Genomic DNA, 22,382 nt, shown 5'->3' with positions numbered 1-22,382 from the left:
TCCCACTAGGTGACTGTTGTGTTTAGGGAGTCGTGTAACCTCTTATTGTCTCAGTTTCTGTAAAATGGGATAATAATAGTACTAGCCCTATAGGACCCACCTCACAGAGGGGTTGTGAGGATTAAAATATAACATTATATAAAGTTCTTAGAATTGTGCCTTAGAAACTGCTATAATCACTATTATTAAAAATTAGTTATTTTCAATTAATTGAAAATATTTTCTATTACTGAAGTTTCACTCTGTCTGGTCAAACTGGTTGGCACGAGGATAGTAAAGGTGACTAACAGAGAAAAATTTCAGGATGTGGCTAATCCTAGAGCAGGTGATGTAAATAATTAGATTTTTAGGTCTTCTCAATTATCTGCTCTATCCCTCTCTTTTTATGTGGGGAACAGAGACGTCATGGAGAAATGAAGTGACTTGTCTAAGCTTTTATAGCTAATTAGCAACATTGCCAGTCCTAGAACTCAGTTTAATTAATAGCTTTCTTAGTCTTTGCAGTATTTGCGAAAGTAGCATTATAGTGGCCATTTACAGATTTGTCTCTATTTCCTAATGTTGGGAATTTAGCTGAATTGTTTGGTTGACAATGGACAACCACTTCAGCATCATTTTTTATTTGCTTTGAATGCCTTTTTCATGAACCCCCTCTTTTGTAATCATTGTAATTCCGCACAGGGTAAAACGAGATGTCTTTATTTGTATTAAGTTCTAAAAATACTCAGAAGAGGATTTGAACGTATTCCCCTTACTCCACACTTCTCCCCTGGAGTCTTCTTTATCTTGAGATGAGTCAACACCATGGAAAGCCCATTATTATTCAATATAAAAATAGGCACTCAGTTAAAGTATCTAAATTCCAATTTGGACAGCAAAAGGTTAATAGTGCATAGAAAAAAATTCCAGCAGCCCACAAATCTAAGCATAATTATGTATGAACATGAGGCTTTTATTGCTGTCAAAATTAATCACTTTTCAACTTCCAGCTGTTAAAACCCTCTGGCAGCTCTCCAAGCAATTCCCCTACAGTTACTTTTCCTTCAATTAAATTCTGGTGCAGTTCACAGGCTCTTATTACATAAGCAGCAAGTTAAAAATGGACTTCTTGGGGTTTTCTTCTTCTTTCTTTGGTCTTTGCTTGAAACTGGAAGATGACAGATTGTGAAGTTTGTTTCTCTCACTCTTTTCAGCTCAACTTTTACTTAAACTTCAAGCCTAAAGAACAGTCAACATGGGATTAAAGTCTTCGTGTTGATTGTAAAGCACTTTATGTGTGTGCAGTGATTTGTAATCATTTTTATTAGCCGTTTCTCTCAGTTGTCCTCTGAGGTAAGTGAATGTGGTTATGTTTGCTCCCTACAATCCCACCCACTTTTCTCCCCCAGAAACTTTGCAGGAAATGCAGTTTACACATCTGCACTGGGTTTAGTCCCTATGTTATGCTACTGCTTAATTCTAGGATGGAAGTTATCCTCGCTTCTCCTTTAACTGAGTGTACAGGTCTGTCGTGGTGGGAATACTCTTGGGAAGAGAAGCCCTCTGAGGGGTCTGAAGGTGCCCAGTTTTCGGGAAGCTCCTGTGGTGGACTGCACCCCCGATTCCAGAAGCCGCTGCAGAGGGGCTGGTTGAGCTGTGAAGGCCAGAGCCCCATGGCAAACTATGGGCCACTGAGTTGCATATGACTCAAGGGGTTCAGAACTGGGCCTAGTACAGTATCTATTTTGATTTTTGAGTGGAAATGAGTCCACATCTTTGCCTTCGCTTGGCCCAGAACCGAGTGCTTGCACACGGATGATGTGTTGGAAGTGTTGTCTTTCCACTCCTCATTCCTGCGATTCCCAAAGACTGGTCTTTATAGCCTTTCTTGAGCTCTACAGGGACGAATGAGGGCTAAAGCTTTGCTCGACCGGGATTGGGAGTCCTGAGCCCTCTTACCTTCCCTCTATATCAGGGCACAGGCTCTTCTACATTTGAGTTAGTTTAGCCAGTTTCATTTCCCTGGTTTGTCTCTCCCAATCCCCTCTGATGGTGCCCCTTTGAGCTGTGGGGTGGAGAGCACCTTCCGCCACTCCTGCAGATCTCTGCACCTTCCCGCCAGCCCCTGCTTCATGGTGTTACTGCGTGGTAGAATGGTGTAATGCACAGATGTCTCTAGTTTTCAGTCTCTGTCATTTCTGCCATCAGCCTCTAATTTCATGCAAAATTAACATATTTCCAGACGCTGATTCCACCCTGAGCCTTTCTACCTGATAGTAACAGCTGGTGTGAGATCTGAAACTGGGCAAGGAGAATGAAGGTGTCTTTGTGGCAGAGATGAAAGAGTATAGAGGGACTGCATGTCAAACAAAAAGTAAGAATGCAGCAAGCACCTTGTAATGCCTGTCCCTTTTAGCGCGGACCTGCGGTTCTGTGCTACCCAATATTTATGGGAAGAGAGACGTTAGACATAGGAGGCATCTACCCTCATCATCCACACTCCAGAGTGGCTTGTCACTGAAAACTTGGGCTTTGAAGACCTGAGCCAGTCATGGCTTAGGATATTGAGCAAGATTCCTTGTCCAAACAGAAGCCTTGCATTGGGCAGTGGATTGGGGAGTCATGGGTGTGTGTTTACTGGAGCACATTGGTTAACGATGGCCTGCCGGTCAAGCCATATCCGTGCTCACCCAGCCCAAGGAAACGGCTCAAGTCTTGGGCACCTCGGCAGGAATATGGAGAAGGGACAGATTCACCAAGAAGTCATCAGCGTCTCTGTCTCTTTACACTGTCTGTTTGCACTGCAGGGAAGAATCTGTGCCAACCCCTCCCTCTCTCCTTTGTAAATTAGCGGGTTGCTTTGCTCTAGTGTGGCTGAATTGATTCACTCCAGGCAGGGTAATTTGGACAAATCTTCCTAAGCCTGACTTGATGGCCTAGAGAGGACCGAGTCGATTAAGACCTGCTCTGACCCTGACAACCAGGGGCCAAGACTCTTCCACTGGGAAGCTGCCATAACATCCGAGAGAGAAGACGGAGGTCACGGCGAGAGGGCCAAGGCCAGGCAGGACTGCTCACGAAGTCTTGCCCTTCTGTTCAGTATTTATTTAATATACTTTCTCTTTGTGGGGTGTTTTTTAAAAACTGCCACATGCACAGTTTTTGTTAATTGGCTTATATAGCATATGCACAGATATTATCATCCAATGTAAATACCTTGCAAGAATTTTATGTGCTTGTTTCCTGAGTTTCATAGACTCTGTGATTCTAACACTAAACATCTCACTGAATTCTACCCAGTGGTAATTAAAGACAAATATATATGCCATCAACAAGTTGGGGAGAAGTTCTGTTTGGAGTTAGAGTCACTTTGCAGTTGGCAAAATACAGTTCCACTAATTTATATCGCTCTTATTCCATCTGCTTTCTTGTTTAAAATGTCCTGGATTCCCTCAGACTCTGTGTATGCAATATTTTCCATTTACAAAATTTTCCTGCATAATCCATTTTCTTTTTCGGAGAGCTCTTGAAAAACGATATGGGTTAGTTTCAAATGTGCAGAGCCCAGTTTTATGTGATATGATTCCTGATCTTACAAATGGATGATGGAGCCTAAAGAGATAACCGAGGAGGAGCTTTTAGAGCTAAAATGGGTGTGCCAGGGACTCAGTGCAAATTATGCCAACAAATGGATAGCTCCGGGGAGCTGGTCTTTGTGGACGCTGAGCCTATGCATCTGTAAGCAAGTTTATCTGAGGCCTCCAACTTCCTGCCACCACTCTCTGGTTGTGCTAAAATTCATGCTGCCTACATGCCTTCATGGAACTGCTTATTTTTTTTGGAACCGTGGGGTCATGAATGTTTAGAAATTTTTTCTTCGCTCAATTATGGAAGGAGAGTAGAGATGAGTGAAAATGTTGAAGAGAACAGGGAAAGAGTGCGGCATTAAACAACAACAACTACGTTTGATGTCTTGACATGGCCTCACAGTGTAGTTACAGAGACTGTATGATTCTGGGCGGGGGGGGCTTGGGGTGAGAGGGCGGTAGCTGCCTACCAGGACCTGGCACTTCTCCTATTTATTTGCCGGCAGTTACAGGCACCCATTTCTGGTCACAGGATTGGGGAAGAAAGGTGGGGATGGAAATGTCAGAGCGAAGAGACTCATCAGTCCCAGTCACATTGCCTGAGTTTTCAAGTGATAAAGAGGATGGTTTTGAAGACAAATTGGTACGCTCTTTGCTTGGCAATAGGCATAGTTTGGAAGACAAATGATTTGAAGCTGTTTTCTTCGTCTGGAAACATTAGCAAGGATTTTCTTTATTCCTCTTTGAGCACATGACCCCATTATTTTGTTTAGTTTTTAGCCTGCCTTCCATTAAATGATAATAACACCTTACATTTGAATTCGACTTTGTAGTTTCCACATAATTTTCTTACTGTTATCTCATTCCCTACTCGAATATCCCTGTAAACAAGACTTAATTGGAACCGGAAGGGAAGGAATGTTTATTTTATTGGTTGTGGGCACGTAAATTGAGAGAAAAGTCCAGGCTCATAAGGCATGTTGGTGGCAAAGTGGGGACCAGAGCCAAAGTCTCCTGCCTCCTGGTACCGTGCTCATCCTTCCTGAGAAGGCAGTGTGTCCTGAAGCTCATGACCTGTTGGCATCCTTCATGAAGATGGCTCCATCTGTGGTCCAAGTGGGCAGTGCACTGAGCTTGCCTTGGTAGACACCGGTAGGTGGTTCTTCAGTTTGTGGCTGAAATAGCGTTTGTCCCGGCAGGTTATTCCTATCCTACTTGTTGGATTTTCTGGATCATCCACAGCCTTTGCTTAAAAGGAGCCTGCACCAAAAAAAAAAAAAAGGAGCCTGCACAGTCCTCTTTCTGGAGCCTCGCCAGTCTGCCAGTGGCACTCAGGTTCCAGAGGTGCCTGGCTCCTCTGAATTGCTTGAAGCTGTGCTTCCGGGCACCTGGCACGTGCACCTGTGGCTTCGCAGCATCTGTCCTGACTCACGTTCCTCACCAAAAGTTCTACAGTTACCGCTGGCCCCTCCTCCATGTCAGCTCAGCTCAACAGCCGGGGAGGTGTTCAGAGATGGACCATCCCCCCTCAGCTGGTAGCTTGGCTTCATTCCAGGAACTTTGGTGTTGCTGTCTTGTTGGCTGACATTCTGAAAGCTTTAGAGATGAGGCTGGTTTAACTGGTCAAGGGTGACCATGGAACGTCTCAGTTTTGCTCACCTGTAAAAGTAGTTTCTCTGCATTTGACTGTCTTAAGGAGCTTGGTGCTGGATCGGTGCTACAGCTACCCAAAGGATGCGCTGGCTTTCTTGAAGGTGCCAAGAGTTGAAGATATCATTAGTTGCGTACTTTATTCTTCTCTCCTTCCCAATTGCCAGAGCTTAGCAAGTATGCCCAAGACTGTATATTTGAAATTTAAGTCAATTGCTCATTCATTGACATACACGTTTCTCTAGAAAGAGCTCATCCTCTTGGGTTTTATTGGGTCGGCCAAAAAGTTCGTTTGGGTTTTTCTGTAACATCTTATGGAAAAACTCGAACGAACTTTTTGGCCAACCCAATAGAAGTGTGACCTGGTTCTCTGCTTAGGTAGAAGATCCCCTTTGTTCCCTCTGTGTATTTCCCAAGCTTCAGGCAAAATTTCTAATCTGGGATGGTTTGTCTTTAAGTCTGTTCAATCTCCATTTCAGAGGCTTTTTCTCTACACCCTCCCCTCACCCCTCCAAGGCCCAGTGTCTCCCAGCGGCTCACTGTTCTTTGCTGTACAGCGCCAGCTTGGTCTGCCTTTGAGAGCATCTCTGGGTCATTCCTGGACTCATTTCCTCTCAAAATTCACCTGACCCATGAGGGCACACAGCATAAAAAGAATTTCTGCCTTGGGAGAGATTACAGTCGGCTTGTAGGAAAACAAGCTCTACTGATAACTAATAGATTGCTGTCTCACTTCTAGAATGAAACACTTACGCATTCTCATAGAGAAATTATAGGAATATGATGGCTTAGCCCAGTGGTACTTTTGATAGGCCAATGGGGAGGTATTCAGAAGAGGCAGGAACATTTAAAATCACATCAGCTACCTTTTCACCTCTTCTCTCTCACCCTTTTCCAACTGATGACCCTCTAATCATCACAGACAATAAAACTGCAGGGAATCAGCTTGGGGGTGGGCTTGTCTGCTGCTGGGGAGGTTCTGCTGGCATTTCTGCAGCTCATTCTAAATTACTTACGTTGAGCCCAGAGCACAGCGGAAGTGACATACAGACTGTCGGAGCAGAGCTCCTGCCAGGCAGAGGTGGGATACATCAAGATGCTCAAGAGCAGAAATCTTCCCATGTCTGTAACATTTCCAGCTGGAAAACAGATCAGAGCGACACATTCCAGCTATGCTTAGGAAGCACTGAAATATCCAAGTACTAATCATCTAGGTATGCTAACTGCAGCTCAAAATAAATCTGGGGTTGCCAGTGCCATATGCCTTGTAGGCTTCCAATTAACTGTACTCACTCCTCTCTTTTCCTCCAAGGGCCAGTTACTGGGGAAACATGGCATTTCTACCCCCATCTCCATCTCCAGCCATTCAGAGAAATGTTGTTACACACCAGAATGTCTGACCATTACAATAGGCCATTAAACCATTCAAACGTGGGCACTGGAAGAATTTAGCCCTTGAAATATGGATTAAAGACTTAAGGTTTATGAATGTAGAATTTTAGTTAGTGCCAAGAGTTAGAAGAGACCCTAGAGAGGGATGGCCACACATTCCAGTTTAACTAGGATGCCCTTGTCCCAGTGTAATTATTAACATTGCCTCTTTTCTCTCAAAAGTGCTCAGTTTGGAGAAGTTTTATGGTTATTTTTGCCTTAAGGATTATGCAGTTCATTTTTCAGTTTGGTTCAGATTTAAAGAAATTACTTTTTCTCCTTCTTCCAAACAAGTGATCATGTGTTTGCTCTCCACATTACTGGTGCTGAGGAGCTCACTACTTTGCAAGAAACCTCTTATTGTTAAGGAATTCTTGGTTCTGCACGAAAATCTTCCTTCCCCTAACCTTCACCCTTTGATTCTAGTTCCTTCCTCTGCAACAATACAGGACAAGCTTCTTCTCTCTTCCACAAAATATTTTCCATGTTGGTTGATTTGTGGTATATTTTTCAAGAACATACTCATGTTTACTTAGATTACTTTTTTCAACATTTAAAATTCCAAGGAGCCTGTTGTGATTTTGGGCTGCTACATCTTATAGACAAAAGCAAGAATTTTGCTAGGCTCTGCCACTAAACCCCTAGGCAGAAACCATACACATTTGTTTGGGGATTGTGGATAAAAGAGAATGCAGGGGTTACTAACAAAGTAACAATGCCACCATCCTTCAGTGGCAGTTTTTTTTAATAACTTTTATTTATTATGCTGTGAATGCAGTTGAACGACTGATAATATCTCTACAACTTTACAGGCAGGAAACAAGCGTACCATGAAGAAACAAGGCTCTCTTTAAAGACTATTTGAAGCTAATGGCAGAAGTAGGATTCACATGCCTTGTTTTAATTTTTTAATTTTTTCCACTCTTTTAAATTATTTATTTATTTAACATCTTTATTGGAGTATAACATGCCTTGTTTTTAAAATGGTTTTTTTTATGATTATAAAATAATACAGGATGATTACTGGAGATTTAGAACATCTCAAAAAATAAAGAAGTCCCACTTGTACCCACCATCAGAGATAATATACCCGTTACTATTTTTGGTGTATATTCTTTCATTCCTTTTTCTATGTGTACATACTTGGTAAATACATAATTTAATGAAATGAGGATCAGAGTGATATAGTTTTCTCTACTGCTTTTATATTAATATTATATAATAATCACTCTCCTGCATCATAAATGAGCTTTAAAACCTGGTGCATTTAGTACTTTTCTAAAGAGTCTTCTATTGTTAGACATTTAGCTTGTTTTTAACTGTTTCAACAATGCTGTAGGACACATCCATAAATCCTTGTCAACCTCACTGATTAGTCCCTTAGAATAGACTCCTATAAATGGAGATTCTGCTTAAAGAATTACATTTGTCTGTATGCACTGCCATAACAAAATACCATAGACTGGGTGGCTTAAATGACAGAAATTAATTTTCTCACAGTTCTGAAGGCTGGAAGTCCCAGATCAAGGTGCTGGCTGATTCCATTCCCGGTGAGAGCCTTCTTCCTGGCTTGTGGATGGACACCATCTCTCTGTGTCCTCACATGGCAGAGAGGTCTCGTGTCTCTTCCTCTTCCTATAAGTGTACCAGCCCTATTGGATTAGGTCACCCTTATGACTTCATTTAACCTTTGACACCTCCCCATGGGCCCCAGCTCCAAATGCAGTCATATTGGGGGGTTAGGGCTTCGACATAAGAATTTTGAGAGGGACATAAATATTCAGTCCATAGCCAGAATACAAATCCTTTTCATCCTCTTGATCTATAAATTTCAACCAATTTAGGTTGAACCAATTTAGAGCTCCACCAGCAAGGTGGGGAGAGCTTCTTTTAAGCACATTCTCTCAACATTATTAAATGCACATTCTCTCAGCATTATCATTAAAGAAAGAAAAAAACTGTAGCTAACCTGTTATTAGAAAAGTTATTGTTCATTGTTTGAATTTGAGTTTCTTTGATTCCTAATAAGGTGAATATTTTTCGTACGCTTCTATGTTATTCGTAGTTCTTATTTCATGAATTAACTCTTCAAGCTTGCAGTTATTTATTTATTTAACTTTGCTTTCCAGTTTGTCAGGACTATTTATAGAGAAATAGTAAATGACAACCAGTGCTACCTCATGTTTACTATGTACCAGTGTTGAAGCCAAGCACGTTACATACAGCATCTCCTTTACTGGTCATCAGAATTCTCTGCCTATTGCTTTAAAACCCCATTTCAGAGACAAGAACCCTGAGACACAGAGAAATTAAGCAGATTTCCTCTATGAGATGTTTACAGCTACGGCTTCCAGACTATACCCATGCTCATTGCTCTGGTCCCACTGTGTTTTGGTTCTGTCTTTGGTGACACCTATTATGGGTGGATTGAATTTCCTTTCTTTGTCCTCTGCATATATCACCTATTCTTTTGCCTTAGAAAATGAACAAATGTTTTGACCTCCGCCTCGTTTTCCCCCTATTCTGGGAGAGCTTTTCAAATTCTTTGTTACTGATTTGATTTCCCACTGTCTATTTTACTGTCTTCAGTGATGACTTTAGTTCTCTTATTGTAATGTCAGCCTCCTTGTCTCCCCCAGCTCCCCTCCCATCTGGCTCATTGTCTTTGCATTCCATTGTCTCGTCTTTTCATCTCACTGTGCTCCTTCAGTTCAGCTTTTTGGCTTTCTGCTTCTGTCTCAGAGAGGCCACATATTCTTAGGTCCTATTGAAGATACAAAAACATTTCGTAGTATTTTCTCTTTTTTATTCAGTTGGAAATTATTTTCAAAGGTCTGTTCATCTTCTTGATCTTTAAGATATTGTTCCCTTTCTCTGGAGCTTTGGCAATTTTTTCATAGACCTCCTATTTAGTTTATTGTTTATTAATCTTTAGATTAGGCAGGTTCCCCCGGATTTGAGGTTTGTCAGCAGACAACAGATTTTGTGGTTCCGTTGTATAGAAATGGGATCCTCTCATCCCACTGCTTGATTCTCTGATGCTTTGAAACTGAGGATGCTCGTGCAGATGAACAACTCCAGCAAGCCCTGCTGTTAGATTTCTTACAGTTTTTTCTCTTGCTAATACGGCTTCAGTGTGTGTGCTACATCCTGGAGGATGCAAAGCATCATGGTAGACCCCTTCAACTCCCTGCTGATTGTTTTCAGTCCATAGATGTGATAGAAAATTTGGGTGAGATGGGATTAGTCAGAGAGGACAAGATGGGGAACAGACGATTGGCGTGTCACGCTGGCACCAAGCATCATGGTAGACCCCTTCAACTCCCTGCTTATTGTTTTCAGTCCATAGATGTGATAGAAAATTTGGGTCAGATGGGATTAGTTGGAGAGGACAAGATGGGGAACAGATGATTGGCATGTCACGCTGGCACCTTAAAAGAAACACTCGCATAACAGACTGACAGTTAACCAGTTTTCCTTTGGGCAATCACCCTGGGCCTTTGAGGAAGGGCAGACGGTGGGGAAGGGCCAGGGCCCACCTGCTTGCTTTGCCATGTGTGGGCTTCACTGCTTCAGGACAGCAAGGACAGCCTGGCCACTCACTGTTTCTCTGAATCAACCTTCAGGCATCCTGGAGTCCCTTGAAATTCTTTCCACATTTTGGCAATTCCGTTTTCATTTTTGTGCTATTTTTGAGTTTCATTCTTGAAAGTGTGTAGTCTTCTGTATGTCTAGCAGGAAATTAGTGGAGGCAGGGACTGCTAGCCAGGTATCATTTTTAACTGGAAGCTCTTTACATTGTAATTTTTTTGCTCAGCATCTCCTGCCTGAATGTATGTTGACGGCACTCAGCATCAGACTCATTCCTGACACCTCATTCCCCCACTTATCGATGGCCTGGTCTATTTACCACATTTCTCGCCTGTATAGACATCCTTCCATCCCCACCCCTTCCACCACAGTGCAGATCTTCACTGTTTGCCGTAGGGTCCTGTGGTTGCAGCTGCCCAGGCTCCCAGCTATCAGCCTCTTTCCTTTTCCATATTTGTATTACTGTTAAATACACTTTACTTAAAGACAGCCTGGGAGGGTTTCCTGGTTCCCCAAAGCTCCGCAGTGGCTTCTTTTTGTGATACTGATAAATTCCAGATTTAGATATTCTATGTCTTACATGACCCGTGCCCAGTCCTAACGCCTTTACTCTACTGCACAAATTTGCTCTTCCTAAACTGGATGGTCCACCGTTTCCAAATGCGGTCTACCTTGCTTGCCTCTTCCCCTTTACTTATGCTGTCTCTTCTTCTGGGATCCCTATTATTATTATTATTATTATTATTATTTTGCTGCAATCTTACTCATGTTGTAGAACTTTATTAAAATGCAATCTTCTCTTTGAGGCTGGGATGCAATCTCTTCTTTATCTGGGCCCTGACATTTAGCTCATCTAACTAATATATCCTGCTATGTGTTGGAGTTTGTACGTGCATATGTGTGTCTGTACTACCTGCTCTCCCCCTTTCTGGATTGTAAGTTATTCTATCTTGCTAAGCCATAGTTCCCTGAAGAATAGAATGAGTATAATCTTAGTGCTGAACTCATACATTTGTGGTATTGTTAAATAGGGAAATGCACCTAGAGGGCTAAGCACAGAGCTTGCTGTACAGTGAGGGCACAGTAAACACTGGTGGAATAAATGAACAAACGATTCTTCTGATTTTCCACCTTGATCCCATATTATTTCAAATGTAAGACATTTTCCTATGCTAAACTCTGCTAAATTTGCAAGGCTCTTAGTCGCAGCTGCATTCTCCATTTTTCTTGAGTGCTGTCAGAAGGTTAGGGGCAAGGAGGGAATGATCAAATGGAACGGCCATTAGTGAAAACCACAGGCAGTGAACAGCTGGATAATGTGAAGAGACAAGTTCCGCTGGATCTCCAGAAATGCATCAATCATAGGACGGCGGCAGTTTTGGGGGAAATTTCAGAGATGCTTGAAAAGAAGCCAGAGTGCAGAATAAACTGATCCTTAGAGTTGGGTTTTCAAAACGAGTCTCCATCATGCCCAACACCCTTTGGAGAGATGGCAAATTTAAGTGTAAACAGACTTCTTTGTTTTACTGTGATCCTTAGGAAACTGGAGAGTTTTGTTTTGTTTTGTTTTTTTTGAGCAGCTTGATAATAGAAATTGCCTCAGGGATGGGGCCTGCCATTGCTTTACCCATGCAATACTGTTCTCCCTAAGGGACTGTGTGGCAGGCTCCCAGAGTGAATATTGCAAAAGCCACTAATAATGGTCCTTCTCAGGTAACATTTTCTGGTATAAAATATCTTGGCTTAATATCATCTAAATACATTGAAGTGTAATGCGGTCAACATGACAACGTTCTGACATACAATACTATTTTTTTTGTTATTGAATTTTTGAATTTTATTTATTTTTTTATACAGCAGGTTCTTATTAGTCATCCATTTTATACATATTAGTGTATACATGTCAATCCCAATCTCCCAATTCATCCCACCATCTCCCTCTCCCCCCGCCACTTTCCCCCCTTGGTGTCCATACGTTTGTTCTCTATATCTGTGTCTCTATTTCTGCCCTGCAAACCGGTTCATCTGTACCATTTTTCTAGGTTCCACATATATGCATTAATATACGATATTTGTTTTTCTCTTTCTGACTTCCCTCCGTTTGACAGTCTCTAGATCCATCCATGTCTCTACAAATGACCCAATTTCGTTCCTTTTTATGGCTGAGTAATATTCCATTCTACATATGTACCACATCTTCTTTATCCATTCATCTGTCGATGGACACTTAGGTTGCTTCCATGTCCTGGCTATTGTAAATAGTGCTGCGATGAACATTGGGGTGCATGCGTCTTTTTGAATTATGGTTTTCTCAGGTTATATGCCCAGTAGTGGGATTGCTGGATCATATGGTAATTCTATTTTTAGCTTTTTAAGGAACCTCCATACTGTTTTCCATAGTGGCTGTATCAATTTACATTCCCACCAACAGTGCAAGAGGGTTCCCTTTTCTCCACACCCTCTCCAGCATTTGTTGTTTATAGATTTTCTGATGACTGGCATACAATACTATTGTCTTTACTTCTGTCTTGGTTCCTGTGGCGTCAGAGGTCCAAAGTGAGTCAAGATGATAAATGCTTAGTTAAGGCAGCAGAGAAGCCACCATGGTACTGCACAGGATTTAGAGTTTCTTGTTCTCAGGAAAGAAGTCGTGGGTCATATAAAGCATAAAGCAGTGTAAAGAACCCTGGATGAAGAGTCAGGATTCAGCCCTAATACTTCAGGAGGGTGAAGCCAATGGGACCTGGGCCAGCATTTAACCACTGTGGGCCTTATCCATTAATTAAAAAGAACTGGGCCACAGGGTCCTTAAGGGACCTTCCAAAAAATGGACTTTTCAAATCGAAGATTTCTCACGGTTGGGAGAGCAGTATGTCATGATGGTTAGGTTTCTTGTGTCAACAGGTTTGGTTTTGAATCTTGATGAAGTCCCTTTATAGCTGAAACCCCAGACCATTACACCAATCCTTATTCACTCTGGGCCTCAGTTTCCTGACCTGTAAGGTGGGGATAGTAATACTACTATTTGTATCAGTTTGCATATGCAGCCGCTCAACTGACTTATTAGGGACAAAGGCTCTTTTGACAACTTCAACAGCTTCATTTTTCATCTTCATATTTGTTGCCTCATCTTGCAAGACTGCTGTGGTTTTCCCAGATATTGTCCTCATTCACAGTAGGAAGAGGGGGTGGAAATGAGAGGTGATAGCAGGATAAAAAAAGGAAAAGTTGCATAGGGCAAAGGCCCATGTTTCAGGGCTGTATCTTCCTTTTCTCCAAAAAGGAAAAACTTTCACCAGAGCTCCCAGATGATTTCTTCTTGTATTTCATTGGCCGGAACAGGGCTACAAGTTCCCCCCCATCTGTGAGGGAAGTTGGCAGATTCGTTTTCAGCTTTTGTGGTAGTGGTTAAAGGAGAACGGGTTGGGATGCTTTGGGGTCAGCCAGCAAACAGGTGTGCCACACCACCCCACAGTGATGTCAGGATGTCACCACTGGTTGAGTGCTTAGTGCACAGCCTGACCCAGAGCAAGGACTCGATAACTGTTAGCTACTATTCTCCAGGAACCGATTTTTCTTCCCTTTGCACTGATTCAACCTCACCCCAGTGATTTTCAACCATGTAGTACGTGAACCTGAACCATTGATATTCAGTATTAGAAAGTTACTGGTCTTCTTTCCCATAGAGAAACACATTCCTTTCCCGTGCATGCTCTGCTCACGCCACCTTCAGTGTGTTGTTCAGGAGCTGTCACATCGTGCCTCTGTGGAAGGAAAGCTGAGTCGCAGGGTAGGCTGAGATTGTCCTGGACAAGGTGTTAGGCTTGCCCATGACCCCCTCTGACTCTGACAAAGCCACAGGGAATTCCTCAGGTGTGGGTTGCCACGCTTTGCCCATGCCCCTTCTACCCTGGCTTTAGCAGTTTGGACCTGGTGCCTGACTCAGAGGTAGCCAGCGGGAGGCTGCAGTGAGACTTCTGCCCAATAAGAACGCTCCATACAGGGCGGAAATTAGCTGACCCAATCAGCTCCTCTGTCTAAGAGTCACTTTTTGAATGGGAGATTCTAGACCTGTCCAGAAGCCAAGGGGCACGCAGAGAGGGGACAAGTAAGCAGATGCCATGAGGAACAGAAGCGGAGTAGGCAGAAACCATGAGGTAGATGGGCGAGGTGGTAGATGGGCTGTAGAAGCTGAACAGGAATGGTCGAGTTATGATGAGAGCAGCAGCCCATGCTGTGAGGGGCAGGAAGACCAGCTCCTAGGGCCGCTGCTTTGCCTGAGGTTGCTGGAGCTCCCCTGGATCCTGGGGCCTGTCCCAATTGTCCTCTGCCTGGGCTATTGCCTCCCTTGCTCCCCACGTGTCCCATTTTGGGCTGACTTGCAATGGTGTCCCATCCCGGCAGCTGCAGAGCCTGACTCACAGAAGAATTCAACTGACTGGGGCATGACAGCGTGCTACGCTGTCCCTTATGGAGTAAGAGGGTGACTGATGCCCAGGCCTGTGCATTCTCCTCCCACACCTCCCACGGTTGCCCGTCAGGGAGCAGCCACTCTGGCGGGGAGAAAGCTATCCGAGGACGGGCTGAGATTCTCCCGTGTGCAGGCTCAGTGGCTCATCAGCCTGGGCACCAGGGCCCCCTGGCCCCCTGTTGGCTGACGGGGAGTCTCTTCGGAAAGGGATTCAGGGGAGCCCGCTTGGCCACCAGAAGCTGGCTGCATTTACATAATCCTCCCTAGGCCGTTGCTTGTGTAATTCGATTATTTGATTGACTTTACATTGTGCGATGCTGGAAGAGATGAAGAGACAACAGGTTTTTGGCTGTACCCTCTGGCCTGTTCTGTCTTGTTGGCTTTAAGGATTTCATGAAGTTTTGTGTTGCTGCCAACTGTCTCCCCGGGTGTTTTGCACGGGCAGCGTCCTGCTTTCCATGAGCTTGTCTTCCGTAGGAAGTGGGACAGGGTAACCCTTCAGTCACCCGCACGTGGGTGGGGTGTCCAGGGCCCCTCCAGGTCAGAGAATTTGTAGTGCTGGTGCCTAAATTCTCTGCCTTCTCCCCTTCTTCCCGGGAGAAATGGCTGTATTTGTTTGATTGGAACAATCTCATTATGTCTGGCGGCTCTGACACAAGTGAACCCAGAAATCAGCTTCTCTGACATCTTGGCCGATTTTCTAGTATGGAGTTGTGAAGCCACATTTCATCTCCATTTCCAGGCATGTGTCTTCTTTATTTATTAACTCGAAGCTTCTGCCATTTCTTACGGAGCTCTGTTATTTATTGTTGTCACATTTCCCTCCCCACCTCCCTTTCCTTTCAGGCTTTCACCAAACTCGAATAAGAGCCCCTTGACTGCTCAAACACCCAAGTTATGGAATGTTTCCCACACATGACTGGATGGTGTCCCCATGTTGGGAGCGGCGTGGAGGCCCTGCAGGGGGATCTGGGGTGGGGGATGCTCTACCAGACCCTCTGCCCCCCACCTTCACTGCTGAGTAAGCCTTGCAGTGAGTGGCAGGTGGGAGGCATACAGGGTATGCGGGCTGGTCTGTGCCTGACATCTGGAGTTAGAATCTAAATGTGTTTTCTTTTTATTTATTTATGTATTTATTTTTGGCTGCGTTGGGTCTTCGTTGCTGCGCATGGGCTTTCTCTAGTTGCAGCGAGTGGAGGCTACTCTTCTATGAGGTGTGCGGGCTTCTCATTGCGGTGACTTCTCTTGTTGCAGAGCACGGGCTCTAGGCACATGGGCTTCAGTAGTTGTGGCACGTGGGCTCAGTAGTTGTGGCGCATGGGCTTAGTTGCTCTGTGGCTTGTGGGATCTTCCCGGATCAGGGCTCGAACCCGTGTCCCCTGCACTGGCAGGCGGATTCTTAACCACAGCACCACCAGGGAAGTCCTAAATGCATTTTCCCTTAGAAACAATATTCTTCATGGAGGTCAGAAATCCCTCTTTACCCTCATAGAGCTCAACATAACTGTGTAAGTTATATTAGTGATTTTAAACTCTGACTACTCATTAGAATCACCTCGGGGTGCTTTTAAACCCTGCCTGGGTCCCTTTAATCTGACCAGAAAGTCAGATTAAACTGGTCTAAGCAGGGGCCCAGGCATAGGTGCTTCTAACAAGTTTCCCTGGAAATTCTACTGTGTGTAGAGGGTTGAGAGCCCTGGGATGTTGCAGCGGGGTGAGGCCTGGGGTGAGGCCTGAGAGGCGCCCAGGGGCAAAATTCAAGGAGCCGCTCACTCTCGGGGGTGCAAGTCGGCTCTTTTTTGGGGGGTGACGTTAGGAACTCAGGCAACATTCATTGTTTGGATAGAGATGGGGTTTTTTAGGTTTAAACTTGTGTATTGTAGAAACATTTCCAGGGCACAACCCATTTACGAGCTGGGGATTTCTCCCTTCCTCTCCTCCTGCTTCTTTTAATGACATATCTCTTTATAACTCCTCTCATCCTAAGCCTCCTTGTTTTTTTCTCCCCTCATTTCTAGCACTTTCTTCTTCTCCACTGCCGTCTCCTCCCTCTTCTGCCTCTACTCTCCCTTTCCTCCGAGGGCAGGCTCTTCACTTTCTGTCTTCCCGTGTCCTTTGACCATGTCTGTGGTCCGTTCCCTCCCCATTATTCTAGGCCCATTCACTTGTCTGGGTTTTTCCTCCCCCCCCACCCCGCCCCACCCCGTGTACCCACATCGCCCAATAGTCAGCAGGCAAATGGTTCCATTTTAAAAAACTTTTCGTTAACTGAGTGTCACTGCATCCTGCTGCTGGTTTTTATGAACCACTGCTCAGCCCTAGACAGCAGATGGCTTTTCTAGGCCGGGAGGGTGGGAGAGAGAGGAGGAAGTAAAGGTTGGTGAGAGTGGAAAGATTAAATTGTCACTCACCCTTCCTCCCCCAGAAGCTACTTTGAGGAGTCAAGATAAACGTTTGCAAACGTTTTAAAACCTTGATTCCTGGTGGCCTGAGGGGGAGGTTCCCCTCCTGCCATCCCGTCCCGGGCAGCCCAGTCACCCCGTCTAATCCTGGGACGGTTCTGCCCTCGGGGTTTCCTTGAAAGATAAATGGTTCTATCATCTCTCCCCTCGGCCCCTCCAGCACTCTTGGCACTTCTGCGGTTAGGAATCAGCGGCAGTGCATCACAACCGGGCCAGATCTGCAGAGCTGGGCCAGCATCCCTTTTCTCGCGTGGGAAAGATGAGGATAAGGAGTAAAGCCCGAGGCCCAGATCATCAAGTTGGAACTGTCGAAAGCTTGCCTTCCTGCCAGGTGTCGCACACACAGGCGGAAAATGCAGCTCCCTGGGAATTCGTCCCCGAGTGGCCCGTGGGAGCCTTGTGGGGAGGCGTGAGGGATTTGTCCAGGGCTCTGCTCCCTCGACTACACAGAGTCGCTGTGGCTCTGGAGCCTGGGCCTGTCCTCAGAGTCTCGGCTCCCACCTGCACCCAGGAGGCAGGACGGGGGTGGACACGAGGCGGGGGAGGCCGCTGCCCGGCTGGTGGGAGGTTTTGCGTGGGCCTCCCTGCTCACAGGTCGCACAGCATGGCGCGTCCACGTGTGCGGGGTCAGTCTCCGGGGCCCACCCCTTAGACCATCCATCTTCGGTTGGCACGAGTGGGATGTCGCAGAGAGCCGGGGTTGCCCCCGCCTACCTGAGAGAGAGGCGGCAGCATGGTGTTCCCTGACCCATGCCACTCTGCAGGGCTGGGAAGCAGGAAAATGGACTGCTGGCTTCTTTCTATCTCCAATTTCCAGATGAAGCCCAGAACGTTCACTGACACCTAAACATCTTACGATCTCCTAGTAAGTAGATGGATCAGAACTTCAATCCAGGGCTTCCAATTCCAGATCAGTCCTGTTTTCTCTATGCCGTCCCCTGTGCCGAGGTGTTAGCTAAGTTCCTGAACTGCTTCCAGAGCAGGCTTGAATGTGCGGACGGCGGCAGGCCTGGTGGGCCCAGGCGAACAGAGGCCAGGGAGGCTGGGGACAGGGGTGACGGGGCCTCCTCACACTTCCCTCGCCTGAAAGGAAGCGAGGGCCTTCCAGCCTCGGGTAGGACCTGCTGGCCCAGTGTTCAAGCTGTGATGTGAGGGCAGTGGCCTCCTGATCGGGGACAGCACGGGGCTCTCTGAGTTGAGGGAAATAGCAAATTTCTCTTCCAAAATCTTAGTGGTGTTTCCCTTAGCGAGGAATTTGTGTTTCCTACCGATGTCACTGAAGACACGTTTCCATAAACGTATTCCTGTCACAGGTCGAGCCTGGTTTGAAAGCTGCCCACATGTGAACGGCGCTCTCCCCTTCTCCTCCCCTCACGTGGCCTTAAAATGTGGGCGTGTCAAACAATCCTGCTTAACTGAAAATCCGTGTCCCATCAGTACTGTGTCTAACCCATCACCTAACGGAACTGAGGTCTTGGAATTATGGCCGAAGCCCCAGAGCTGAGGGCAGCAGGTAGAATGGGCCTCCATGGTCTAATGAGAGCAGACAGGGAGGTGCTGAGGAGTACCCTCCGGGGTTCAGCAGGAGGCAGCCAGACTGGCGGGTCGCCCTTCCCTGGTGCCATCCCATGCGGCCTGTAGAAGCAGGAGGAACAGATTCATAGGAAGGGGAGTTGCTGAGTGGTGACTGAGGGCTTTGGAGGACAGGGCTGTGGCATTTGCCCTCCCCTTTCCATGCTGTGCCCTCAAGTCAGGTGAGGCAAGGCCATGAAAACGCTCCTCGGAACCCCCCTGCAGCAGGGTCCCTGCTCTGACCTCTACATTCTAGAGAGACCTTCTCAGGAATTCCTCCAGGATTCTCCTCCCCATGGAGCCCATAATCCGTGGCCTGAAGGGAACATGTCCTCCTGGAGCCTCTGCCCCACTACATTCCAGGTATGCAGGTCTCCCAGGATGCCCAGATCCCCTTCCAGGGCCTGCTCAGTCCTGTTCTGAGGTCCTTTGACCCAAGGTAGACTGGGCTCAGCCCTGGGCCTGAGCATGGCCAAGGGCTGGCAGCTTCGGGGGGATGTGGGCTGAGCCTGGAGGTGCAGCCTGGGTGGCCACGTGTGTTTGCTTGAGGGTCCTCTGTGTGGGATGAGGCGGGGGTAGGAAGATTTGCAGAGCAGGCTGTCAGCTAGGTGCAGGGGCGGGGGTTGGGAGGAATGCCTCTCTCAGCTTCCAATTCCAAGGAGACGGAGAATTCTAAATTCAAACTGACCTCCCAGGCCATAATGGAGGTATATTTGTCAAGGTAGGAGGCAAGAGGATATTTCATTTAACAGTATTGTTACCTAGATTTGTAACTTAAATGTTTGGATATTTGGCATGCGGGCCTCCACGTGGACTCTTGCCCTGGGCCCTGCAGTGTTGGGGGCGCCTGCCCCTCGGGGCTGTTGGGGGTGCTGACAGGAAGGGACTGGGCTCTTGCTCTCTGGGTGGCTGATTGGGAGCTACAGAGGAGCAGAGGCTCACCAGCACCTTGGGAGAGGTTGGCACCTCCCCTTGAGAGTCTGGGGGCAGATGTGAACCCAAAGCCTACAGCTTGCCTGGAGCACGCCACCGTTGGGAGGGCTAGCTGCCATAACCCAGCAGGGCAGGGCGAGGAGGCAAGATGGCTGTGGTGGCCTGTGTTCCCCACCGTTTGGTGTGGCAGGCGTGTGTGAGCTTCCCGTGGGTCATATGGGAACCTCGGTGCCTTCAGGTTTCCCTGAGCACGAGGACTTGCTCTTCTTTTCTTTCTTTCTTTTTTTTTTAATTTTTATTTTTATTGGCGTATAGTTGCTTTACAATGTTGTGTTAGTTTCTAAAAGACAGCAAAGTGAATCAGCTATATGTATACATATATCCCCTCTGTTTTGGATTTCCTTCCCATTTAGGTCACCACAGAGCATTGGGTAGAGTTCCCTGTGCTATACGGTAGGTTCTCATTAGTTATCTATTTTATACATGGTATCAATAGTGTGTATATGTCAATCCCAATCTCCCAGTAAGAGGACTTTCTGTGAGGGTCAGGGGAAAGGTGGGATGCTGGGACCGTCCACAGGAGGTCTGCCAGTGTGTTCCTCAACCGTAGACAGGAACTGTGTAGAGAGAAGGGCCCTGTATGGGGTCCTCATAAGCTGCACGTGATGCTTGTGACACAGAACATTCAGAATCAAGAGATCACTGCTAAGAGGACCACCAAGCAAAACCCCTGAGCACCTCCTGGTCCCCTCAACCCTGCTCTGACCCAGAAAGACCCAGAAGTAGGGAGGAGGAGTGATGGGTAAGAAAAAGGGGAAGAAGATTCCCACATCCCTCGCCACTTCTGACCCAAGTGGACTCAGCCTCAGCTACAGGAAGAGGGAAGTTTCAATATGGAGGAACAGGGAAGTTTGGACTTGGATGTGACGTTTTAATACCTGAAAAGCTCTGAACTGACCAAAGGGGACCTGTTCTTATGGATGGAAGCAGCGCAGGAGGCTATAGAGTGAACCCAGGAAGTTGTATGGGGGCGGGGAAGGGGGAATCTCACGTTGCAAGAGCTTGTGGTGGGGGAAGGATGAACTCGTTTCCTTTTGCACCCCAGCAAGTTCATTAACCTGGTTACGCTGTCCAAGATCCTGTGCTTACAATAACCTAACACCAAACTAGTGACCCTTTTCCTTGGCCCTGAATCTGACTTGAAGATCCTTTTGCAAGGAAAATGGCTGTTGACTTGATAGCGGGTCCTTGAGTACGAGTCACTTAATGCTCTCTTCGTGTTGTCGATGAGAATGATGCACCTACTTGTGGGGCGAGGAGGATTTCGGTCAGTGAGCAAGTGCCCAGTAGACACTCGTTTCCCTCTCCTTTCTCTTCCAGGTGATGAGCGTATCAACATGGTTTAAGGTGAGAAATGTCACCCTGTTTTGCATGACTGACCCCAGTGACTCAGTCTCCCCAGCCTTTCCTGGCCCTTCCTGCCATGTCTTCAGTGAACTTGCATGCTCATACTGAAAAGGGCCAAAGTTGCTGGCTCAGCCTCTTTCTTTAGCTCTCACAGCTGGGCATAATGACCTCATGCTGTTTGGACAATTAATATGTCCTTTCCTAATCAATGCTTATTGATGCATTATTTATTCTAGCATGATGATTGGGTGGCCAAAGATTACCTTTGGCACTGGCTCTTCTTTTGTTCTGTACATACAATTTCTCAGCTCAAGCTTGAGCACAATGGGCTCATTGATTCCACACAAGTTTGGGGACGGCCAGACTTTGCTGACTAAGGGTCACTGGGTGCCCGCCTGGACGCTCGTGAATCCCCCATTGGGGAGTAGGCTGTGCCTTTGGGGCTGAGTGTGGTGAGAAAGGGAATGTGCCTCTCTTTTCGTTGCTACTTATTGTTCTGCATTAAAAGATGCCTCTTTGCTTGTCTGCCCAGAGAGATGGTGTCTCATTAAAGAAGGCCAGCAATCGGCTTAGGCCACACCAGACTGGTTACGTCCGTTCCTGTCAGCTACTCTCTCCGTGCCAGCCCCACTCCACCACTTTCCCTTCTGTCCTCCTGTTTGCTCGTTTGGTTCGGAAGAAGGTGGCATCCCAGTCAGGGGAGATTCTGCAGTGGAGAAACCGTGGAGGCGCTCAGGGGACCGAGAACTGTCGGGTAGCCATCCCACAGGGAGTGGTGGTGTCAGAGCGGCCTGGGACCCCTTGCAGAAGACTGAGGTGTGAGGGGAACTGAAGGAGCGCTATGGTCTTGGCTTAGCCAAACTCTTGTCCTGTGATGCCAAGGTGACCATGAGTCTCTGGGTGGCACTGAAGGGCCCATTATTGAGGTTCTCTGGTATATCTTGGCCACTGCCAGAGATGAAACCTCAGCCCTTGGGGTGTGTCTGCTCCGCAGTCCCTACCTAGGGGATACTCTCGCGGGTGGTGAGATGGCAACAGGGCACAGGTATATCCCCTCTCCCCCAGCTAGATAGGGCTGGAGGAAGTCAGCTACCCAGGATGTGTACACTGCTCTGACTCTGTGAGTGTGTGTGTCTCTGTGTGTGTGTGTGTGTGTGTGTGTGTGTGTCTGTGTGTGTGTGTGTGTGTGTGTGTGTTGGCCAGGGCTCTGGGAGCCAAAAGGCCTGAATGGTGTTATTGTTGCATCTGAATACCTCTGAGGAGCTATCTTCAAGAAAAGAAGAGATAAAGTTGAAATGT

The sequence above is a fragment of the Eschrichtius robustus genome, chromosome 2 (genome assembly GCF_028021215.1).
Source record: "Eschrichtius robustus isolate mEscRob2 chromosome 2, mEscRob2.pri, whole genome shotgun sequence".
Lineage (NCBI taxonomy): Eukaryota > Metazoa > Chordata > Mammalia > Artiodactyla > Eschrichtiidae > Eschrichtius > Eschrichtius robustus.
Note: the sequence above shows the minus strand (reverse complement) of the source record.